The sequence below is a fragment of the Oncorhynchus keta genome, unplaced genomic scaffold (genome assembly GCF_023373465.1).
Source record: "Oncorhynchus keta strain PuntledgeMale-10-30-2019 unplaced genomic scaffold, Oket_V2 Un_contig_27003_pilon_pilon, whole genome shotgun sequence".
Classification (NCBI taxonomy): Eukaryota; Metazoa; Chordata; class Actinopteri; order Salmoniformes; family Salmonidae; genus Oncorhynchus; species Oncorhynchus keta.
The window spans coordinates 47,478-72,950 of record NW_026285286.1 but is presented as its reverse complement, the minus strand read 5'-3'; the positions used below and the strand labels follow the sequence as shown (position 1 = coordinate 72,950).

At 44.1% G+C, this 25,473-nt stretch overlaps 1 long non-coding RNA gene and 1 pseudogene across 1 annotated transcript; one reads left to right on the top strand and one right to left on the bottom strand.

Moving 5' to 3' along the window:
- On the top strand, window positions 1–24,649 carry LOC127922759 (MYCBP-associated protein-like; annotated as a pseudogene).
- On the bottom strand, window positions 14,370–15,295 carry LOC127922760 (uncharacterized). The gene is made up of 3 exons (XR_008112179.1): window positions 15,229–15,295; window positions 14,982–15,040; window positions 14,370–14,567 (listed from the first exon to the last, which is right to left on the bottom strand). It is a non-coding gene; the product is annotated as an uncharacterized LOC127922760 (long non-coding RNA).
- Window positions 24,650–25,473: the final 824 nt, after the last annotated feature.

Sequence of the window (25,473 nt, the reverse complement as noted above, 5' to 3'; positions counted from 1 at the left end):
AGCAGCCAAGCGTCCGTTGCCATGGGTACCGCGAGGCAGCGGGGAGAAAGAGACACGAATGACAAGGCTAGATGCTAGCTATCAAAAGTTTACTCAACGAACAAGTTGCTTTTGTATAAATTGTATTAATGTCACAGTTTAGGGAAAATTTTGCCTTTCTTGTCTCCCTGCGTGACACCAATTTACTTTAGCTAAAACAACTTGCTCAGCTGCCGAGTTGACTAACTAGCTAGGCTACAACTAACTAACGTTACCTTAGCTAGCCTAAGCATTGACATGGCAAGTCTAGGCAAATCCACTGGCAAAACTCCCAAAAAGGAGGCGAGACCTCGGACCCCGCCAGGTATGTAAGAATATAGCTAGCTAACATAGCTGTTATACTATTAGCTCGCTAACTAAACACACACACACTTAACATTATCCTCCTGACCTCTCTCTGTTTGTTAACGTTAGTCCATACGTGTGTGTGGGGAGGAGGGGTGAGAAGAATGTAGCAGGCCGGGTAGATAGTCATGAACGAGAATTTGTTCTCAGTCAACTTACCTGGTAAAATAAGTGTTAAATAAAATTTAAATAAAAGAGAGGGAGAAAGAAGAGAGATAGGAACAATACCACCACTAATTTCCTGTCTTTACTCTGTAAAAGAGACATTCTCGAGGCATAGGTGTGTATTTGTTTACGTGGGGCTCTGTCGTTGTGTGTGTGTTTATCTGTGTGTGTTTATTTTTGTGTGAACGCTGGTGTGTGTGTGTACATAATGAGGATGCAATCACAAACGCGAGTGCATGTGGAGCCTCAGTGTCCCCGTAGCCTTCCATTGTGTGCCAAGGACACCCACTATGAAGGATGAGACTTCTGCAGTTTTTCCTTTTATCCCTTCTGTGACCTTCCCTCACTCTCCGCAAGGTGCTACCCTCCCCTGAAAACCACACAGAATGTACTGAGCCTCAGAACAGGTGGCAGGGAGGGGGGGGGGGGGTAGAAAAAGATAGAAAAGCAAACGGTAGAGAAGCAAAAGTTGTGTGGTGGTCATGGTAACCAGGGACAGACTCAAAAGATGAGCGGTGGGTTGTGTGGTGGTCATGGTAACCAAGGACCGACTCAAAAGATGAGCGGTGGGTTGTGTGGTGGTCATAGTAACCAGGGACAGACTCTGTTGCAGTTGGAGCACTGAAGATGAACAGAATTGCATAACTATGTGTGTGTGTGTGTGTGTGTGTGTGTGTGTGTGTGTGTGTGTGTGTGTGTGTGTGTGTGTGTGTGTGTGTGTGTGTGTGTGTGTGTGTGTGTGTGTGTGTGTGTGTGTGTGTGTGCTGTGAATATTCTGCTCCACTCTTTCTCTCAAGGTCAGGAGGTCAGTAGGTGATGTAACAATAGCTTTGCTAGCAGCAAATCACGGTCTACATTTCAGATGTAGCCTGGTCTATGGGTTAGTGTTGGTAAAGTCAGATGCTGTTGGTTCAGTAGTTCAGATGTAGCCTGGTCTATGGGTTAGTGTTGGTAAAGTCAGATGCTATTGGTTCAGTAGTTCAGATGTAGCCTGGTCTATGGGTTAGTGTTGGTAAAGTCCGATGCTGTTGGTTCAGTAGTTCAGATGTAGCCTGGTCTATGGGTTAGTGTTGGTAAAGTCAGATGCTATTGGTTCAGTAGTTCAGATGTAGCCTGGTCTATGGGTTAGTGTTGGTAAAGTCAGATGTTGTTGGTTCAGTAGTTCAGATGTAGCCTGGTCTATGGGTTAGTGTTGGTAAAGTCAGATGCTGTTGGTTCAGTAGTTCAGATGTAGCCTGGTCTATGGGTTAGTGTTGGTAAAGTCAGATGCTGTTGGTTCAGTAGTTCAGATGTAGCCTGGTCTATGGGTTAGTGTTGGTAAAGTCAGATGCTGTTGGTTCAGTAGTTCAGATGTAGCCTGGTCTATGGGTTAGTGTTGGTAAAGTCAGATGCTGTTGGTTCAGTAGTTCAGATGTAGCCTGGTCTATGGGTTAGTGTTGGTAAAGTCAGATGCTGTTGGTTCAGTAGTTCAGATGTAGCCTGGTCTATGGGTTAGTGTTGGTAAAGTCAGATGCTGTTGGTTCAGTAGTTCAGATGTAGCCTGGTCTATGGGTTAGTGTTGGTAAAGTCAGATGCTGTTGGTTCAGTAGTTCAGATGTAGCCTGGTCTATGGGTTAGTGTTGGTAAAGTCAGATGCTGTTGGTTCAGTAGTTCAGATGTAGCCTGGTCTATGGGTTAGTGTTGGTAAAGTCAGATGCTGTTGGTTCAGTAGTTCAGATGTAGCCTGGTCTATGGGTTAGTGTTGGTAAAGTCAGATGCTGTTGGTTCAGTAGTTCAGATGTAGCCTGGTCTATGGGTTAGTGTTGGTAAAGTCAGATGCTATTGGTTCAGTAGTTCAGATGTAGCCTGGTCTATGGGTTAGTGTTGGTAAAGTCAGATGCTGTTGGTTCAGTAGTTCAGATGTAGCCTGGTCTATGGGTTAGTGTTGGTAAAGTCAGATGCTATTGGTTCAGTAGTTCAGATGTAGCCTGGTCTATGGGTTAGTGTTGGTAAAGGTTCAGTAGTTCAGCTGTTGGGTTAGTGTTGGTAAAGTCAGTGCTGTTGGTTCAGTTTCAGATGTAGCCTGGTCTATGGGTTAGTGTTGGTAAAGTCAGATGCTGTTGGTTCAGTAGTTCAGATGTAGCCTGGTCTATGGGTTAGTGTTGGTAAAGTCAGATGCTGTTGGTTCAGTAGTTCAGATGTAGCCTGGTCTATGGGTTAGTGTTGGTAAAGTCAGATGCTGTTGGTTCAGTAGTTCAGATGTAGCCTGGTCTATGGGTTAGTGGTGGTAAAGTCAGATGCTGTTGGTTCAGTAGTTCAGATGTAGCCTGGTCTATGGGTTAGTGTTGGTAAAGTCAGATGCTGTTGGTTCAGTTGGTTCAGTAAAGTTGCTGTTGGTTCAGTAGTGCAGATGTAGCCTGGTCTATGGGTTCGTGTTGGTAAAGTCAGATGCTGTTGGTTCAGTAGTTGGCTGTGTGTGTCATCCCAGGAAACGTGGTTTTCCCCATGTGAGTGCAAGCCAAAACAAATACACTCAGAAATGGGGAGTCGCTCTGGATAAGAGCGTCTGCTAAATGACTTAAATGTAAATGTAAATGTAAGCTTGGTTTATTATTCATAATTTGAACAGGTGCCATGTTGAACCCATATGCTTGGAATGAAACAGTTGGTTCTTTCCTGTCCTCATCCTGTCCTCTCGTCTCCAGAGAAGAAACGTCTGAAAGTGTCAGAGGATTTCTCCTCGTGTCTGAGTGAAGAGCAGCCTCAGAGCCCCACTCTTAAAGGAGAGGACATCCAGGCCCTGGCCATCAGACCTGAGGACCTGGAGAAGGTGTGTGTGTGCATGTGTACATAATGTTTGTGTGTGCGCATGTGTGTACATAATGTGTGTGTGTATGTTTGTGTGTGTGGGTGTTGTTACATTTTTAAAATGTATTTATTTCACCTTTATTTAACCAGGTAGGCAAGTTGAGAACAAGTTCTCATTTACAATTGCGACCTGGCCAAGATAAAGCAAAGCAGTTCGACACAAACAACGACACAGAGTTACACATGGAGTAAAACAAACATACAGTCAATAATACAGTAGAAACAAGTCTATATACGATGTGAGCAAATGAGGTGAGAAGGGAGGTAAAGGCAAAAAAAAGGCCATAGTGGCAAAGTAAATACAATATAGCAAGTAAAACACTGGAATGGTAGATTTGCAGTGGAAGAATGTGCAAAGTAGAAATAAAAATAATGGGGTGCAAAGGAGCAAAATAAATAAAATAAATATGTTTGGGCTGTTTGGGTGTGTGTGTATGTAAGGTGTGTGTATGCATACATAATAGTAAGGGGATACGTAGTCAGTTGCACAACTGAATGCATTCAACCAAAATGTGTTTTCCTCATTAACCCTCTGAATCAGAGAGGTGCCGGGGGAGCAGTTCATGGTGGAGATTAGCTGGGCAGATTTATCCACTTTTCCGGCTCGGGGTTTCGAAGTAGCAACCCTCTAACTGCTAGGCTACCTGCCATCCTTTTGTGTGTGTGTGTTTGTGTGTACGTCCATAGTTGCGGGTGCCCCAGCCCCCTAAAGAACCCCAGAAACCTGCAGCTGTGACCCGCGTGCTGGTGCGTAAGACCCGCCCACCTGATGACATCAGAAAGGGGTGAGGGTAGCGGTGGCCCGCCCCTGGCCCAGGACACCACCACACAGCCACTGGACTACACAGGTGAGCTGGCTACACTGCCCCTTCTGGCCAGAGGTGTGAAGTACAGGTGGGGTGTATCACGGTTGTGGTCACCATTCCTGGTCCTAGAGAGCTACCGGGGGGTGGGATTCTCAAGCCCGTGATTAGTTCAATCAGGTGTGTTTTAGAGCAGGGCTGGTGCAAAAGCCTGCAACACACTATAGCCATTCAGGACCAGGTGTCTGTGACCAGTGGTGTAGACAAACAGGTCACGTAGCTGCTGCTCATGTTGGTGTCTGTACTGATGGTGCAAAAGCTATGACAAGAAGACATAGTGGAGTGGTAACGCAGGTGTAAGCAGTTGCTCCCGATGCCACTTGGGTACACTGCAGCATCCACCAAGAGGCTCTTGCTGCCAAGGGAATGCCTGACAGCTTGAAAGACATTTTGGACACTACAGTGAAAATGGTTAACTTTGTTAAAGCAAGGCCCCTGAACTCACGTGCATTTTCTGCATTATGCAATGATATGGGCAGCGACCGTGTAACGCTTTTACAACATACAGAGGTGCGCTGGTTACCAAGGGGCAAAGTATTGACACTTATTTTTGAATTGAGAGACGAGCTTAAAGTCTTCATTTACTGACCATAATGTTCACTTGTCTGACTGCTTGCATGATGATGAGTTTCTCACACGACTGGCCTGTCTGGGTGATGTTTTTCACTTGTCTGACCTCTTGCTTGCATGATGATGAGTTTCTCACTCGACTGGCCTGTCTGGGTGATGTTTTTCACTTGTCTGACCTCTTGCATGATGATGAGTTTCTCACACGACTGGCCTGTCTGGGTGATGTTTTTCACTTGTCTGACCTCTTGCATGATGATGAGTTTCTCACTCGACTGGCCTGTCTGGGTGATGTTTTTCACTTGTCTGATCTCTTGCATGATGATGAGTTTCTCACTCGACTGGCCTGTCTGGGTGATGTTTTTCACTTGTCTGACCTCTTGCATGATGATGAGTTTCTCACTCGACTGGCCTGTCTGGGTGATGTTTTTCACTTGTCTGATCTCTTGCATGATGATGAGTTTCTCACTCGACTGGCCTGTCTGGGTGATGTTTTTCACTTGTCTGACCTCTTGCATGATGATGAGTTTCTCACTCGACTGGCCTGTCTGGGTGATGTTTTTCACTTGTCTGACCTCTTGCATGATGATGAGTTTCTCACTCGACTGGCCTGTCTGGGTGATGTTTTTCACTTGTCTGACCTCTTGCATGATGATGAGTTTCTCACTCGACTGGCCTGTCTGGGTGATGTTTTTCACTTGTCTGATCTCTTGCATGATGATGAGTTTCTCACTCGACTGGCCTGTCTGGGTGATGTTTTTCACTTGTCTGACCTCTTGCATGATGATGAGTTTCTCACTCGACTGGCCTGTCTGGGTGATGTTTTTCACTTGTCTGATCTCTTGCATGATGATGAGTTTCTCACTCGACTGACCTGTCTGGGTGATGTTTTTCACTTGTCTGATCTCTTGCATGATGATGAGTTTCTCACTCGACTGGCCTGTCTGGGTGATGTTTTTCACTTGTCTGATCTCTTGCATGATGATGAGTTTCTCACTCGACTGGCCTGTCTGGGTGATGTTTTTCACTTGTCTGATCTCTGCATGATGATGAGTTTCTCAACTATGACTGGCCTGTCTGGGTGATGTTTTTCACTTGTCTGATCTCTTGCATGATGATGAGTTTCTCACAGGACTGGCCTGTCTGGGTGATGTTTTTCACTTGTCTGACCTCTTGCATGATGATGAGTTTCTCACACGACTGGCCTGTCTGGGTGATGTTTTTCACTTGTCTGATCTCTTTCATGATGATGAGTTTCAATCAATCAACTGGCCTGTCTGGGTGATGTTTTTCACTTGTCTGATCTCTTGCATGATGATGAGTTTCTCACTGAGTTTCTGACCTGTCTGGTGATGTTTTTCACTTGTCTGACCTCTTGCATGATGATGAGTTTCTCACCTCGACTGAAACCTGTCTGGGTGATGTTTTTCACTTGTCTGATCCTCTTGCATGATGATGAGTTTCTCACAGACTGGCCTGTCTGGGTGATGTTTTTCAATTACCAGCTTGTCTGATCTCTTGCATGATGATGAGTTTCTCACTCGACTGGCCTGTCTGGGTGATGTTTTTCACTTGTCTGATCTCTTGCATGATGATGAGTTTCTCACTCGACTGGCCTGTCTGGGTGATGTTTTTCACTTGTCTGATGTTTTTCACTCTTGCATGATGATGAGTTTCTCACCCTCACTGGCCTGTCTGGGTGATGTTTTTCACTTGTCTGATCTCTTGCATGATGATGAGTTTCTCACCTTTCGACTGGCCTGTCTGGGTGATGTTTTTCACTTGTCTGATCTCTTGCATGATGATGAGTTTCTCACTACTGGCCTGTCTGGGTGATGTTTTTCACTTGTCTGATCTCTTGCATGATGATGAGTTTCTCACCGACTGGCCTGTCTGGGTGATGTTTTTCTCACCTGAATGATTAGGATTACAGGGACTCTCCGCAACTATGTTCAATAAATGTGCGGGACAAAATTAAGGCTGTCTGCATTAACAAGGACAACTCACAGGACTTTCCATCATTGTGTGATTTTTGTGTGTGCCAAATGTAATACAGCCGAAGCACCTGAGTGAGTTGGGTGGCAATTACGCAGGTACTTTCCTGAAATGGATGACACAAACAACTGGTTCGTTATCCCTTTCATGACCCTGCATCCAGTCAATCAATCAATATAATTTATTTATATAGCCCTTCTGTACATCAGCTGATATCTCAAAGTGCTGTACAGAAACCCAGCCTAAAACCCCAAACAGCAAGCAATGCAGGTGTAGAAACACAGTGGCTAGGAAAAACTCCCTAGAAAGGCCAAAACCTAGGAAGAAACCTAGAGAGGAACCAGGCTTGGTGTGGGGTGGCCAGTCCTCTTCTGGCTGTGCCGGGGGATTATAACAGAACATGGCCAAGATGTTCAAATGTTCATAAATTACCAGCATGATAAAACTATACTTACCGATATCTGAACAAAAGAGCCTCATCGAAATTGCAACAAGCGGTTCTGTGAAAAGTGAATTGAATCAGAAGCCACAGCCAGATTTCTGGATTGGGCTGCGCTCAGAGTGTCCTGCCTTGGAAAATTGCGCTGTTAAGACACTGATGCCCTTTGCAACCACGTACCTATGTGAGAGTGGATTCTCAGCCCTCACTAGCATGACAACTAAATACAGGAATAGACTGTGTGTGGAAAATGATTTAAGACTAAGATTTAAGACTCTCCAATACAACCCAACATGCAGAGTTATGTGCATCCTTCCAAGCACACCCTTCCCATTAACCTGTGGTGAGATATTCACAATTTTTGATTAACAAATAAGGTTTTATATGTAAGATGGTTAAATAAAGAGCAAAATTAAAATTATTGTGCCCTTCCACTTCCCACCTTATATTATTATTTGTACAGTGTGTGTGTGGCAGGCTTTACTGATGGCAAAAACAACATTTGAGAGCTCTTTAGTCACTTGACCCTGGAGCTGAGGGGGTATGACAAAAGCTGACTCAGAACACTAATGCTGATGTTTAATAAATGACCCTGGTGCTATCAGCTGACCCTGGTGCTAGAGGGGGTACAGTGACCCTGTGTGCTGACCCTGGTGCAGTGGGTAGGCTGACCCTTACAATGATGGCAAAAAACATACAGCTGACCCTGGTGCTGAGAGGGGGCACAGCTGACCCTGGTGCTATTTGAGAGGGGGGTACAGCTGACCCTGGTGCTAGAGGGGTACAGCTGACCCTGGTGCTAGAGGGGGTACAGCTGACCCTGGTGCTAGAGGGGGTCAGCTGACCCTGGTGCTGAGGTGCTAGGGGTGCTGACCCTGGTACTAGAGGGGGTACAGCTGACCCTGGTGCTAGAGGGGTACAGCTGACCCTGGTGCTAGAGGGGGTACAGCTGACCCTGGTGCTAGAGGGGGTACAGCTGACCCTGGTGCTAGAGGGGGTACAGCTGAGGTTGAGTGTTTGAAGGGGTACAGCTGAAACGGTGCTGGGGGGTACCACTGAAGACAAACAAGAAAGGGGCTGGTGCTAAAATCCACTTCAGGGGGTAGGGACAGTTCTTTAGTCACTAGACTGTTATCATTCATCCTCATGGGTATAGAACTATTGGTGCTGTCCGTTGTTATGTGACCCTTCAGTGGAGGCTGCTGAGGGGAGGACGGCTGACCCTAATGGCTGGGAGAGGGGTATCATTCATCCTCATGCTAGACCTGTCCGTGGTGCATTCAGGGGTCACTAGACTGGTTCATCCTCATGCTCTAGGGGGTAGAACTAGCTGACCCTGGTGCTCTTCAGTGGAGGCTGCTGAGGGGGAGGACTGCTGTGGCTGGAGGGGTCACCTGCCCTATAGAACTAGACGGGCTGTCAGCTGACCCTGGTGCTAGAGGGGTACAGCTGGGAGGTCACTAGAGGTATCATTCATCCTCATGTTTGAAGGGAGTGGAGGCGGAGGTACTCATGATAATGGCTGGGAGGGAGTCACTGAAGATCATTCATCCTCATGCTGTATAGAACTATTGGTGCTGTCCGTTGTTAAAATCCACTTGCTCTTTAGTGGAGGCTATATTAATGTACACTAGTGTCATCTGTTTTGACAGTTCTTTAGTCACTAGACTGGTATCATTCATCCTCATGCTCTATAGAACTATTGGTGCTGTCCGTTGTTAAGTCGTGTGCTCTTCAGTGGAGGCTGCTGAGGGGAGGACGGCTCATAATAATGGCTGGGAGGGAGTCACTAGACTGGTATCATTCATCCTCATGCTGTATAGAACTATTGGTGCTGTCCGTTGTTAAGTCGTGTGCTCTTCAGTGGAGGCTGCTGAGGGGAGGACGGCTCATAATAATGGCTGGGAGGGAGTCACTAGACTGGTATCATTCATCCTCATGCTCTATAGAACTATTGGTGCTGTCCGTTGTTAAGTCGTGGCTGAGGGAGGAGGCTCACTAGGTGCTGTCCGTGTTATGTCGTGTGCTCTTCAGTGGAGGCTGAGGGGAGGACGGCTCTGGTATCAAACATATAAAAGATGTGGTTGATGCCATTCCATTGACTCCATTCCAGCCATTATTATGAGCCGTCCTCCTCAGCAGCCTCCACTGGTGCTCTTCTACGTTGTATATCTACTCTCCTGCCTACATAATGGCCCCCGTGGGATGAATCAAGTATTTAGAATTTGAATAGTGTTTAGTTAATGGAGAGGTGATGTTGTAGTGTGGTTTTGTCAGGACCGGGGGACCTCGCCCCCGTCGATGCCCAAGGGATGGTCCTCCCCCACAGCATTCTGGGTAGTCTGGAGGACTTCAGGACAGAGATGCAGGCCAGGGAGAGACTGAGGTGAGAGAAGATACCATGTTTGAAAATACCTTCTAACAAAAAGAATGGTTTTGGTTATAATGCTCTTCAATCAGTGTTACAATGACAATGTTTCTCTATCTCTCTATCTATCTATCTCTCTGATGGGTTCTGACTCTAAACTTAACATATTGTTAATTATCAGGTATCCTATTGAGATATGGAGTTACCATAGTCTGGTTTCTACACCAGAAGTTAATGGTTATCTGTAGGAGGAGTGTACAGTTGAAGTTTGAAGTTTACATACACCTTAGCCAAATACATTTAAACTCTGTTTTTCACCATTCCTGACATTTTTAAGAATGAGAAATGTCTGAATTATAGTAGAGAGAATGATTTATTTCAGCCTTTATTTCTTTCATCATATTACCAGTGGGTCAGACGTTTTACATACACTCAATTAGTATTTGGTAGCATTGCCTTTAAATTGTTTCACTTGGGTCAAATGTTTCGGGTCGCCTTCCACAAGCTTCCCACAATGAGTTGGGTGAATTCTGGACCATTCCTCCTGACAGAGCTGGTGTAACTGAGTCAGGTTTGCAGGCCTCCTTGCTTGCACACGCTTTTTCAGTTCTGCCCGCAAATGTTCTATAGGATTGAGGTCAGGGCTTTGTGATGGCCACTCCAATACCTTGACTTTGTTGTCCTTAAGTCATTTTGCCACAACTTTGGAAGTATGCTTGGGTTCATTGTCCATTTGGAAGACCCATTTGCGACCAAGCTTTAACTTCCTGACTGATGTCTTGAGATGTTGCTTCAATATATCCACATCATTTTCTTTCCTCATGATGCCATCTATTTTGTGAAGTGCACCTGTCCCTCCTGCAGCAAAGCACCCCCACAACATGATGCTGCCATTCCCCGTGCTTCACGGTTGGGATGGTGTTCTTTGGCTTGCAAGTCTCCCCCTTTTTCCTCCAAACATAACGATGGTCATTATGGTCAAACAGTTCTATTTTTGTTTCATAAGACCAGAGGACATTTCTCCACAGAGTATGATCTTTGTCCCCATGTGCAGTTGCAAACCATAGTCTGGCTTTTTTTATGGCGGTTTTGGAGCAGTGGCTTCTTCCTTGCTGAGCGGCCTTTCAGGTTATGTCGATGTAGGACTCATTTTACTGTGGAGATAGATACTTTTGTACCTGTTTCCTCCAGCATCTTCACAAGGTCCTTTGCTGTTGTTCTGGGATTGATTTGCACTTTTTGCACCAAAGTAAGTCCATCTCTAGGAGACAGAACGCGTCCCCTTCCTGAGCAGTATGACGGCTGCGTGGTCCCATGGTGTTTATACTTATTGTTTGTACAGATGAACGTGGAACCTTCAGGCGCTTGGAAATTGCTCACAAGGATGAACCAGACTTGTGGAGGTCTACCATTTTTCTTCTGAGGTCTTGGCTGATTTCTTTTGATTTTCCCATGATGTCAGAAGCTTCTAAAGCCATGACATACTTTTCTGGAATTTTCCATGCTGTTTAAAGGCACAGTCAACTTAGTATATGTAACCTTCTGACCCACTGGAATTGTGATACAATGAGTGAAATAATCTGTCTGTAAGCAATTGTTGAAAAAATTGTTGTGTCATTTACAAAGTAGATGTCCTAACCGACTTGCCAAAACTATAATTTGTTAACAAGAAATTTGTGGAGTGGTTGAAAAATGAGTTTTAATGACTCCAACCTAAGTGTATGTAAACTTCCGACTTCAACTGTATATGGTGGAGGCAATTAAGCTTGGAATGTATTGAGTAAAGGAAAGGCAATTACTTAATTAGTTTGCAGGAACTGATAAGGATGGAGAGATGTGGGTAGTGAGGAATGGAGGTCAGGTCACATTGGGAGAAGGAACAGTTTATTGCCTGCATCACTTAACTTCCTGCTCAGCAATAAACATGTAATGTTTAGAGGGAAGGAGGATGCTCCATCCACATTGGGGTCTATATATATATATATATATACTACCACTAGTGGAAACATGTCTTTGTCTGTTCAGCTGTTCCATCCTTTGGCTGAATAAACTTGGTCTTTTATAGTTGTCCGTCAGTTTTTATTTAGAACCTAACATCTGTCTGTCTGTCTGTCTGTCTGTCTGTCTGTCTGTCTGTCTGTCTGTCTGTCTGTCTGTCTGTCTGTCTGTCTGTCTGTCTGTCTGTCTGTCTGTCATGTTAACATTGCCAAAGCAAGTGAGGCAGATAATATATATCGCTCTCTCTCTGTCTGTCTCTCTGTCTTGCTCTCTGTCTTGCTCTCTCTGTCTCTCTCTCTATGTCTCTCTGTTCTCTCAATTCAATTTAATTCAAGGGGCTTTATTGGCATGGGAAACATATGTTAACATTGCTAAAGCAAGTGAAGTAGATCATGTACAAAAGTGAAATAAACAATCAATAAAAAAAAAATTAACAGTAAACATTACACATGCAGAAGTTTCAAAACAATAAAGACATTACAAGTGTCATATTATATATATATATATATGTTTTCTTTTCAAAGCTGTCAATTATATGCATAGTTGAGCATCTTTTCGTGACAAAATATCTTGTTTATAACGGGAACTTTCTTTTTTTTAATAGCGCCCCCTAATGCATAACTGGTTTTCAGGATACCATCAACACCACAGGCCTTTTGGGTTGGAGGGTTTTTATTTAGGTAGTTGGAGAATCCAGTGGGTTCTGGTCGTCTTTAATAGTTGATTCTAAGATTTGTATTTGATCACGTATATGATTTTGCTCTTGTGGTTTACCCAGACATCTCCATTTTGGATAGATAATTCTTTGTGTTTGTTTAGTGTTTTCCAATTTTCCCAGAAGTGGTTAGTCTATGGATTCTTCAATTACATTGAGCTGATTTCTGACATGCTGTTCCTTCTTTTTCCGTAGTGTGTTTCTGTATTGTTTTAGTGATTCACCATAGTGAAGGCGAAGACTCAGGTTTTCCGGTTCTCTATGTTTTTGGTTGGACAGGTTTCTCAATTTCTTTCCTAGATTTTTGCATTCTTCATCAAACCATTTGTCATTGTTGTTCATTTTCTTCGGTTTTGTATTTGAGATTTTTAGATTTGATAGGGAAGCTGAGATATATAATGTTAAGATTTTCTACTGCCAAGTTTACACCTTCACTTTTACAGTGGAACGTTTTACCCAGGAAATTGTCTCTATCTTTCCAGCTGGTGAGGAGGGTGCCAGCCCTCAAAGCGCCGTCTCCCAGGTGTTGATAGGTGCAGAGAGACCCTCCAGTCCCCAGGGGTCAGAGAGACGTCCAGAGCCACGCCCTGCAGCACTGGCACACACACATGACCCACAGACGACACCAGCAGGACCTTATCTCCAGTAGGTCTACCAGAACTACAACTACCACATAAAGGACTACAACTACCATCAACTACCATTCCTCTCTCCCTCTTTCTCTCTTCTCTCTCTCTCTCTCTTCTCTCTCTCTCTCTCTCTCTCTTCTCTCTCTCTCTCTCTCTCTCTTCTCTCTCTCTCTCTCTCTCTCTCTCTCTTTCTCTCTCTTCTCTTCTCTCTCTCTTCTCTTCTCTCTTCTCTCCCTCTTCTCTCTCTCTCTCTCTCTCTTCTCTCTCTCTCTCTCTCTTCTCTTCTCTCTCTTCTCTTCTCTTCTCTCTCTCTTCTCTTCTCTTCTCTTCTCTTCTCTTCTCTTCTCTTCTCTTCTCTCTCTCTTCTCTCTCTCTTCTCTCTCTCTCTCTCTCTCTTCTCTCTCTCTTCTCTCTCTCTTCTCTCTCTCTCTCTCTCTCTCTCTCTCTCTCTCTCTCTCTCTCTCTCTCTCTTCTCTCTCTCTTCTCTTCTCTTCTCTTCTCTTCTCTCTCTCTCTCTCTCTCTCTCTCTCTCTAGACCTGCTCCAGAAGCCAGTAGAGAGGCTGTTGATGAACCAGTCCAACCGTTTCAGAGAGACTCAGGAGCAGAGAGAACTGATCACCCGAGGCCTGCCAGCCATACACTCTGGACAGGTAGGAGTCACCTGGAGGGGGGTGTCTATTGCTACTCTAGCCAATTAGAACTAACCTGTGTGTGTGTTGCCAGGGTTACCGTGTAGGCAGTGAGTTCTGGAGCCTCCCTCAGAGGTTTGGTGATGAGCTGAGTGGTATCTCATCCACCCTGACCCAGACACAGAGAGGACAGCAGGAACCTGTCACACACATCGCACAGCCACACAGCATCCGCATGGAGTCAGGTAAACACACACATGCACGCACGCACACACACACGCACACACACACATATGAATGAATGCACTCATGCACACCCACACGAATGAACACAAACCAAAAACAGACACACACACACACATATGAATGAATGCACACACACAGGCAGTTTCTAAAATGAAGAACCCCTCATTGTGTGCTGTAGGTAATGTTCTCCCAGAGACATGTGGTTCAGCTAGCAGGACCTGGGACCAGAGTCTCTACCTGCAGCACCGACGACATGAGCTCAGAGATGTTCTCAAAGACCTGGACTTCAACCAGCCTGTAAGACTCACACAACACAACACACAACACAACACAACACAACACAACACAACACAACACAACACAACACACACACATGCACAGCGCCACACAGCACACACACACACACACACACACACACACACACACACACACACACACACACACACACACACACACACACACACACACACACACACACACACACACACACAACACACACACACACCCCACAACACAACACACACACAACACAACACACAACACAACACAACACAACACAACACAACACACACGCACACACGCACGGCACGACGACACACAGACGCACAGAATTACACGTTTGTAACCTCACAATACTGTCCACCTCACTCCACAATACTGTCTACCTCACAATACTGTCTACCTCACTCCACAATACTTTCTACCTCACAATACTGTCTACCTCACTCCACAATATTGTCTACCTCACTCCACAATACTTTATACCTCACTCCACAATATTGTCTACCTCACTCCACAATGCTGTCTACCTCACAATACTGTCCACCTCACTCCACAATACTTTATACCTCACTCCACAATACTGTCTACCTCACTCCACAATACTGTCTACCTCACTCCACAATACTCTATACCTCACTCCACAATACTGTCTACCTCACTCCACAATACTGTCTTCCTCACTCCACAATACTCCATACCTCATTCCACAATACTTTATACCTCACTGCACAATCCTGTCTACAATACTCACTCCACAATACTGTTTACCTCATACTCTACTGTCTACCTCACTCCACAATACTGTTTACCTCACTCCACAATACTGTCTACCTCACTCCACAATACTGTCTACCTCACTCCACAATACTGTCTACCTCACTCCACAATACTCCATACCTCACTCCACAATACCTTATACCTCACTCCACAATACTGCTCTACCTCACTCCACAATACTGTCTACCTCACTCCATAATACTGTCTACCTCACTCCACAATACTGTCTACCTCACTCCACAATACTGTTTACCTACTCCACAATACACTCCACAATACTTTATAGCTCACTCCACAATACTCCATACCTCACTCCACAATACTTTATACCTCACTCCACAATACTGTCTACCTCACTCCACAATACTGTCTACCTCACTCCACAATACTGTCTACCTCACTGCACAATACTGTTTACCTCACTCCACAATACTCTATACCTCACTCCACAATACTCTATACCTCACTCCACAATACTGTTTACCTCACTCCACAATACTCTATACCTCACTCCACAATATTGTCTACCTCACTCCACAATCGGGGCGGCAGGGTAGCCTAATGGTTAGAGCGTTGGACTAGTAACCGGAAGGTTGCAAGTTCAAACCCCCGAGCTGACAAGGTACAAATCTGTCGTTCTGCCCCTGAACAGGGAGTTAACCCGCTGTTCCTAGACCAGTTAACCCACTGTTCCTAGGCCGTCATTGAAAATAAGAATTTGTTCTTAACTGACTTGCCTAGTAAAATAAAGGTAAAATAAAGAAATAAAACAATACTCTATACCTCACTCCACAATACTGTCTACCTTACTCCACAATACTCTATACCTCACTCCACAATACTGTCTAACTCACTCCACAATACTCTATACCTCACTCCACAATACTCTATACCTCACTCCACAATACTCTATACCTCACTCTGCAATAATGTCTACCTCACTCCACAATACTCTATACCTCACTCCACAATACTGTCTACCTCACTCCACAATACTCTATACCTCACTCCACAATACTCTCTATCTCACTCCACAATACTGTATACCTCACTCCACAATACTGTCTACCTCACTCCACAATACTCTAACCTCACTCCACAATACTCTATACCTCACTCCACAATACTCTATACCTCACTCCACAATACTCTATACCTCACTCCACAATAATGTATACCTCACTCCACAATACTCTATACCTCACTCCACAATACTGTCTACCTCACTCCACAATACTCTATACCTCACTCCACAATACTGTCTATCTCACTCCACAATACTCTATACCTCACTCTACAATAATGTCTACCTCACTCCACAATACTCTATACCTCACTCCACAATACTGTCTACCTCACTCCACAATACTCTATACCTCACTCCACAATACTGATCCATTCAGAAGATGACACACACACACACACACACAACGTCACGGTTGATGAAGCGTGTGCCCACAATAGATTGCCGGTGTTCTATGGTGGATTGGAACCCCAGAGGATGACTCTGTTCTACTGTTCTACAACGTAACATTAACCCTGTCACTGAGACAGTCCTGTTCTACTGTTCTACAACGTAACATTAACCCTGTCACTGAGACAGTCCTGTTCTACTGTTCTACAATAACATTAACCCTGTCACTGAGACAGTCCTGTTCTACTGTTCTACAACGTAACATTAACCCTGTCACTGAGACAGTCCTGTTCTACTGTTCTACAACGTAACATTAACCCTGTCACTGAGACAGTCCTGTTCTACTGTTCTACAACGTAACATTAACCCTGTCACTGAGACAGTCCTGTTCTACTGTTCTACAACGTAACATTAACCCTGTCACTGAGACAATCCTGTTCTACTGTTCTACAACGTAACATTAACCCTGTCACTGAGACAGTCCTGTTCTACTGTTCTACAACGTAACATTAACCCTGTCACTGAGACAGTCCTGTTCTACTGTTCTACAACGTAACATTAACCCTGTCACTGAGACAGTCCTGTTCTACTGTTCTACAACGTAACATTAACCCTGTCACTGAGACAGTCCTGTTCTACTGTTCTACAACGTAACATTAACCCTGTCACTGAGACAGTCCTGTTCTACTGTTCTACAACGTAACATTAACCCTGTCACTGAGACAGTCCTGTTCTACTGTTCTACAACGTAACATTAACCCTGTCACTGAGACAGTCCTGTTCTACTGTTCTACAACGTAACATTAACCCTGTCACTGAGACAGTCCTGTTCTACTGTTCTACAACGTAACATTAACCCTGTCACTGAGACAGTCCTGTTCTACTGTTCTACAACGTAACATTAACCCTGTCACTGAGACAGTCCTGTTCTACTGTTCTACAACGTAACATTAACCCTGTCACTGAGACAGTCCTGTTCTACTGTTCTACAACGTAACATTAACCCTGTCACTGAGACAGTCCTGTTCTACTGTTCTACAACGTAACATTAACCCTGTCACTGAGACAGTCCTGTTCTACTGTTCTACAACGTAACATTAACCCTGTCACTGAGACAGTCCTGTTCTACTGTTCTACAACGTAACATTAACCCTGTCACTGAGACAGTCCTGTTCTACTGTTCTACAACGTAACATTAACCCTGTCACTGAGACAGTCCTGTTCTACTGTTCTACAACGTAACATTAACCCTGTCACTGAGACAGTCCTGTTCTACTGTTCTACAACGTAACATTAACCCTGTCACTGAGACAGTCCTGTTCTACTGTTCTACAACGTAACATTAACCCTGTCACTGAGACAGTCCTGTTCTACTGTTCTACAACGTAACATTAACCCTGTCACTGAGACAGTCCTGTTCTACTGTTCTACAACGTAACATTAACCCTGTCACTGAGACAATCCTGTTCTACTGTTCTACAACGTAACATTAACCCTGTCACTGAGACAGTCCTGTTCTACTGTTCTACAACGTAACATTAACCCTGTCACTGAGACAGTCCTGTTCTACTGTTTAACTGTCACAGACAGTCCTGTAACAACGTTAACCCTGTCACTGAGACAGTCCTGTTCTACTACGTAACATTAACCCTGTCACTGAGACAGTCCTGTTCTACAACGTAACATTAACCCTGTCACTGAGACAGTCCTGTTATACTGTTCTACAACGTAACATTAACCCTGTCACTGAGGCAGTCCTGTTCTACAATGTAACATTAACCCTGTCACTGAGACAGTCCTGTTCTACTGTTCTACAACGTAACAATAACCCTGTCACTGAGACAGTCCTGTTCTACAACGTAACAATAACCCTGTCACTGAGACAGTCCTGTTCTACAACGTAACATTAACCCTGTCACTGAGACAGTCCTGTTCTACAACGTAACAATAACCCTGTCACTGAGACAGTCCTGTTCTACAACGTAACATTAACCCTGTCACTGAGACAATCCTGTTCTATAACATAACATTAAGTTGAAGACAGTGGGTAGAAACAGAGACTACATGATGAGATAAAGACAGTGGGTAGAAACAGAGACTACATGATGAGATAAAGACAGTGGGTAGAAACAGAGACTACATGATGAGATGAAGACAGTGGGTAGAAACAGAGACTAATAACATTAACCCTGGATCACAGAGAAACAGAGACTACATGATGAGATAAAGACAGTAGAAACAGAGACTACATGATGAGATGAAGACAGTGGTAGAAACAGAGACTACTGATGAGATAAAGACAGTGGGTAGAAACAGAGACTACATGATGAGATGAAGACAGTGGATAGAAACAGAGACTACATGATGAGATGAAGACAGTGGTAGAAACAGAGACTGATGATGAGATGAAGACAGTCCTGTGAGATCTACAATGATGAGACATTAACCCTGTCAGTGGATAGAAACAGAGACTACATGATGAGATGAAGACAGTGGATAGAAACAGAGACTACATGATGAGATAAAGACAGTGGATAGAAACAGAGACTACATGATGAGATAAAGACAGTGGGTAGAAACAGACTACATGATGAGATAAAGACAGTGGATAACCCTGATGAGATGAAGACAGTGGATAGAAACAGAGACTACATGATGAGATGAAGACAGTGGATAGAAACCTGATGAGATCAGTGGATAGAAACAGAGACGTGATGAGATGAAGACATTAGAAACCCATGATGAGATGAAGACAGTGGGTAGAAACAGAGACTACATGATGAGATAAAGACAGTCAGAGACTACATGATGAGATGAAGACAGTGGGTAGAAACAGAGACGATGAGATAAAGACAGTGGGTAAAACAGAGACTACATGATGAGATAAAGACAGTGGGTCAGAGACTACATGATGAGATAAAGACAGTGGGTAGAAACAGAGACTGTGAGATGAAGACAGTGGGTAGAAACAGAGACTACATGATGAGATGAAGACAGTGGATAGAAACAGAGACTACATGATGAGATGAAGACAGTGGATAGAAACAGAGACTACATGATGAGATGAAGACAGTGGGTAGAAACAGAGACTACATGATGAGATGAAGACAGTGGGTAGAAACAGAGACTACATGATGAGATGAAGACAGTGGGTAGAAACAGAGACTACATGATGAGATAAAGACAGTGGGTAGAAACAGAGACTACATGATGAGATGAAGACAGTGGGTAGAAACAGAGACTACATGATGAGATGAAGACAGTGGATAGAAACAGAGACTACATGATGAGATGAAGACAGTGGGTAGAAACAGAGACTACATGATGAGATAAAGACAGTGGATAGAAACAGAGACTACATGATGAGATGAAGACAGTCAGAGACTACATGATGAGATAAAGACAGTGGGTAGAAACAGACTACATGATGAGATAAAGACAGTGGGTAGAAACAGAGACTACATGATGAGATAAAGACAGTGGGTAGAAACAGAGACTGATGAGATGAAGACAGTGGATAGAAACCTACATGATGAGATGAAGACAGTGGATAGAAACAGAGACTACATGATGAGATGAAGACAGTGGTAGAAACAGAGACTACATGATGAGATAAAGACAGTGGATAGAAACAGAGACTACATGATGAGATGAAGACAGTGGACAGAGACTACATGATGAGATAAAGACAGTGGATAGAAACAGACTACATGATGAGATAAAGACAGTGGATAGAAACAGAGACTACATGATGAGATGAAGACAGTGGATAGAAACAGAGACTACATGATGAGATGAAGACAGTGGGTAGAAACAGAGACTACATGATGAGATGAAGACAGTGGGTAGAAACAGAGACTACATGATGAGATAAAGACAGTGAGAAACAGAGACTACATGATGAGATGAAGACAGTGGGTAGAAACAGAGACTACATGATGAGATGAAGACAGTGGGTAGAAACAGAGACTACATGATGAGATGAAGACAGTGGATAGAAACAGAGACTACATGATGAGATGAAGACAGTGGGTAGAAACAGAGACTACATGATGAGATAAAGACAGTGGATAGAAACAGAGACTACATGATGAGATGAAGACAGTGGTAGAAACAGAGACTACATGATGAGATGAAGACTGTAGAGACTACATGATGAGATGAAGACAGTGGGTAGAAACAGAGACTACATGATGAGATGAAGACCCAGAGACTAGTGATGAGATGAGACAGTGGGTCCTACATGAAGATGGACAGTAGAAACAGAGACTATGATGAGATGAAGACAGTGGGTAGAAACAGAGACTACATGATGAGATGAAGACAGTGGGTAGAAACAGAGACTACATGATGAGATGAAGACAGTGGGTAGAAACAGAGACTACATGATGAGATGAAGACAGTGGGTAGAAACAGAGACTACATGATGAGATGAAGACAGTACATGATGGATAAAGACAGTGGAGAAACAGAGACTACATGATGAGATAAAGACAGTGGATAGAAACAGAGACTACATGATGAGATAAAGACAGTGGTAGAAACAGAGACTACATGATGAGATAAAGACAGTGGATAGAAACAGAGACTACATGATGAGATAAAGACAGTGGATAGAAACAGAGACTACATGATGAGATGACAGTGGATAGAAACAGAGACTCAGAGATAAAGACAGTGGATAGAAACAGAGACTACATGATGAGATAAAGACAGTGGTAGAAACAGAGACTACATGATGAGATAAAGACAGTGGATAGAAACAGAGACTACATGATGAGATGAAGACAGTGGATAGAAACAGAGACTACATGATGAGATAAAGACAGTGGATAGAAACAGAGACTACATGATGAGATAAAGACAGTGGATAGAAACAGAGACTACATGATGAGATAAAGACAGTGGGTAGAAACAGAGACTACATGATGAGATGAAGACAGTGGATAGAAACAGAGACTACATGATGAGATGAAGACAGTGGGTAGAAACAGAGACTACATATTGAGATGAAGACATAGAAACAGAGACTACATGATGAGATGAAGACAGTGGGTAGAAACAGAGACTACATGATGAGATGAGATAATGATGACAGTGGTAGAAACAGAGACTACATGATGAGATGAAGACAGTGGATAGAAACAGAGACTACATGATGAGATAAAGACAGTGGGTAGAAACAGAGACTACATGATGAGATGAAGACAGTGGTAGAAACAGAGACTACATGATGAGATGAAGACAGTGGATAGAAACAGAGACTACATGATGAGATGAAGACAGTGGGTCCAACAGAGACTACATGATGAGATGAAGACAGTGGGTAGAAACAGAGACTACATGATGAGATAAAGACAGTGGGTAGAAACAGAGACTACATGATGAGATGAAGACAGTGGGTAGAAACAGAGACTACATGATGAGATGAAGACAGTGGGTAGAAACAGAGACTACATGATGAGATAAAGACAGTGGTAGAAACAGAGACTACATGATGAGATGCAGTGGGTAGAAACAGACTACCAGTGGTAGAAACAGAGACTACATGATGAGATGAAGACAGTGGGTAGAAACAGAATTACATGATGAGATGAAGACAGTGGATAGAAACAGAGACTACATGATGAGATGAAGACAGTGGTAGAAACAGAGACTACATGATGAGATGAAGACAGTGGGTAGAAACAGATACATCCTCAGTGGGTCAGAGACTACATGATGAGATGAAGACAGTGGTGTACATGATGAGATAAAGACAGTGGATAGAAACAGAGACTACATGATTGAGAGATAAAGACAGTGGATAGAAACAGAGACTACATGATGAGATAAAGACCAAATACATGGTGAAGACAGTGGGTAGAAACAGAACTACATGATGAGATGAAGACAGTGGGTGAAACAGAGACTCATGTGAGATGAAGACAGTGACCAGACTACTGATGAGATTGAAGACAGTGGGGCAGACTACATGATGGATGAAGACAGAGAGCTACATGATGAGATGAAGACAGTGGGTAGAAACAGAGACTACATGATGAGATAAAGACAGTGGATAGAAACAGAGACTACATGATGAGATAAAGACAGTGGGTAGAAACAGAGACTACATGATGAGATAAAGACAGTGGGTAGAAACAGAGACTACATGATGAGATGAAGACAGTGGGTAGAAACAGAGACTACATGATGAGATAAAGACAGTGGGTAGAAACAGAGACTACATGATGAGATGAAGACAGTGGTAGAAACAGAGACTACATGATGAGATAAAGACAGTGGGTAGAAACAGAGACTACATGATGAGATAAAGACAGTGGATAGAAACAGAGACTACATGATGAGATGAAGACAGTGGGTAGAAACCTCTGTACATGATGAGATAAAGACAGTGGTAGAAACAGAGACTACATGATGAGATGAAGACAGTGGGTAGAAACAGAGACTACATGATGAGATAAAGACAGTGGGTAGAAACAGAGACTACATGATGAGATGAAGACAGTGGATAGAAACAGAGACTACATGATGAGATGAAGACAGTGGATAGAAACAGAGACTACATGATGAGATGAAGACAGTGGGTAGAAACAGAGACTACATGATGAGATGAAGACAGTGGGTAGAAACAGAGACTACATGATGAGATAAAGACAGTGGGTAGAAACAGAGACTACATGATGAGATGAAGACAGTGGATAGAAACAGAGACTACATGATGAGATGAAGACAGTGGGTAGAAACCTACATGATGAGATGTAAGACTGGGTAGAAACAGAGACTCATGATCCCAGGTGGTAGAAACAGAGACTACATGATGAGATAAAGACAGTGGATAGAAACAGAGACTACATGATGAGATGAAGACAGTGGGTAGAAACAGATGAGATCTGGGTAAAACTGCTACATTCTTCCTGTTATGCTGTTACCTGTCACCTTGATACCCTGATACTCTGTTCAGCCATATTTCAGTGAACAATTACTGTCTGGTTTGTTCCCTAGTTATAGCATGCATCCCAAATGGTAACATATTCCCTACACAGTGCACTACTATTGGCCAGAGCCACAGGACCCTATTCCCTATATAGTGCACTACTATTGGCCAGAGCCACAGGACCCTATACCCTACATAGTGCACTACTATTGGCCAGAGCCACAGGACCCTATTCTCTCCCTCTCCCTCTCCCAGTCTCTCACTATACTGTCTTCTTCCCCCCTCTCTAGGAGATAGATGGCTTGGAGGTGATTGGCTCAGGCCAGCCCTTCACCTCTGTCACTGTGAAGCAGAGCCCCCTATTGGAGGAGGAGGAGAGGGAGGAGCTTAGGGAGGTGGAGCAGAAGGAAAACCAGTAAGAAATACCCCCATCCTAAAACAAACCGTTTTTCTAGTGGCTCATTAATTGTGATCATATCCTCATGTTGGTTCCATTGTAGCGTTGCCGATAGTGACCGTGTGTATTGATTCTGATGATATCCTCATGTTGGTTCCATTGTAGCGTTGCCGATAGTGACCGTGTGTATTAATTCTGATGATATCCTCATGTTGGTTCCATTGTAGCGTTGCCGATAGTGACCGTGTGTATTGATTCCGATGATATCCTCATGTTGGTCCATTGTAGCGTTGCCGATAGTGACCGTGTGTATTGATTCTGATGATATCCTCATGTTGATTCCATTGTAGCGTTGCCGATAGTGACCGTGTGTATTGATTCTGATGATATCCTCATGTTGATTCCATTGTAGCGTTGCCGATAGTGACCGTGTGTATTGATTCTGATGATATCCTCATGTTGGTCCATTGTAGCGTTGCTGATAGTGACCGTGTGTATTGATTCTGGGGGCGGCAGGTAGCCTAGTGGTTAGAGAGCGTTGTGCCAGTAACCGAAAGCTTCCTGGATCAAATCCCAGAGCTGACAAGGTAAAAATCGTTCCTGAACAAGGCAGTTAACCCACTGTTCCCCGGTAGGCCGTCATTGTAAATAAGAATTTGTTCTTAACTGACTTGCCCAGTTAAATAAAGGTTAAATAAAATAAAATAAGTACAAAATATTGGTCCATTGGCCAATAGTGACTGAGTGTACATCCCAAATTGAATGCCCTATAAAGTCCTAGTGCACTACTTTCGACCAGAGGGCACCTAATTCACTCTGTAGGGCCCATAGGGGCCTCTGTTAAAAAGTAATAGGATGGCATTTGAGACATGACCTCTCCCTCTGTCTGTTCCCAGTGACCCCCTGTCGCAGTTTGATGATGTCATGCTGGACGCGTGCTGGTGCCTGCCCTGAGGTTCTGTGGGCAGCCCGCCCGTTGGACAGGCAACTCCACCTCTCACAGGTACACACACACACACACACACACACACACACACACACACACACACACACACACACACACACACACACACACACACACACACACACACACACACAGTTAAACTGTGGAGCCACCACGTATAGAGGTACACACACACACACACAAACCTGTGGAGCCACCACGTATAGAGGTACACACACACACAGTTAAACCTGTGGAGCCACACGTATAGAGGTACACACACACACACTGTTAAACCTGTGGAGCCACCACGTATAGAGGTACACACACACACACTGTTAAACCTGTGGAGCCACCACGTATAGAGGTACACACACACACTGTTAAACCTGTGGAGCCACCATGTATAGAGGTTGTTAAACCTGTGGAGCCACCACGTATCTCTACACACACCCTCTGTTAAACCTGTGGAGCCACCACGTATAGAGGTACACACACACACTTAAACCTGTGGAGCCACCACGTATAGAGGTACACACACACACTGTTAAACCTGTGGAGCCACCACGTATAAGGTACACACACTGTGGAGCCACCACGTATAGAGGTACACACACACACTGTTAAACCTGTGGAGCCACCACGTATAGAGGTACACACACACACACTGTTAAACCTGTGGAGCCACCACGTATAGAGGTACACACACACACACTCCCCCTCCCCACCTGTGGAGCCACCACGTATAGAGGTACACACACACACTAAAGTTAAACCTGTGGAGCCACCACGTATAGAGGTACACACACACTGTTAAACCTGTGGAGCCACCACGTATAGAGGTACACACACACCCTGTTAAACCTGTGGAGCCACC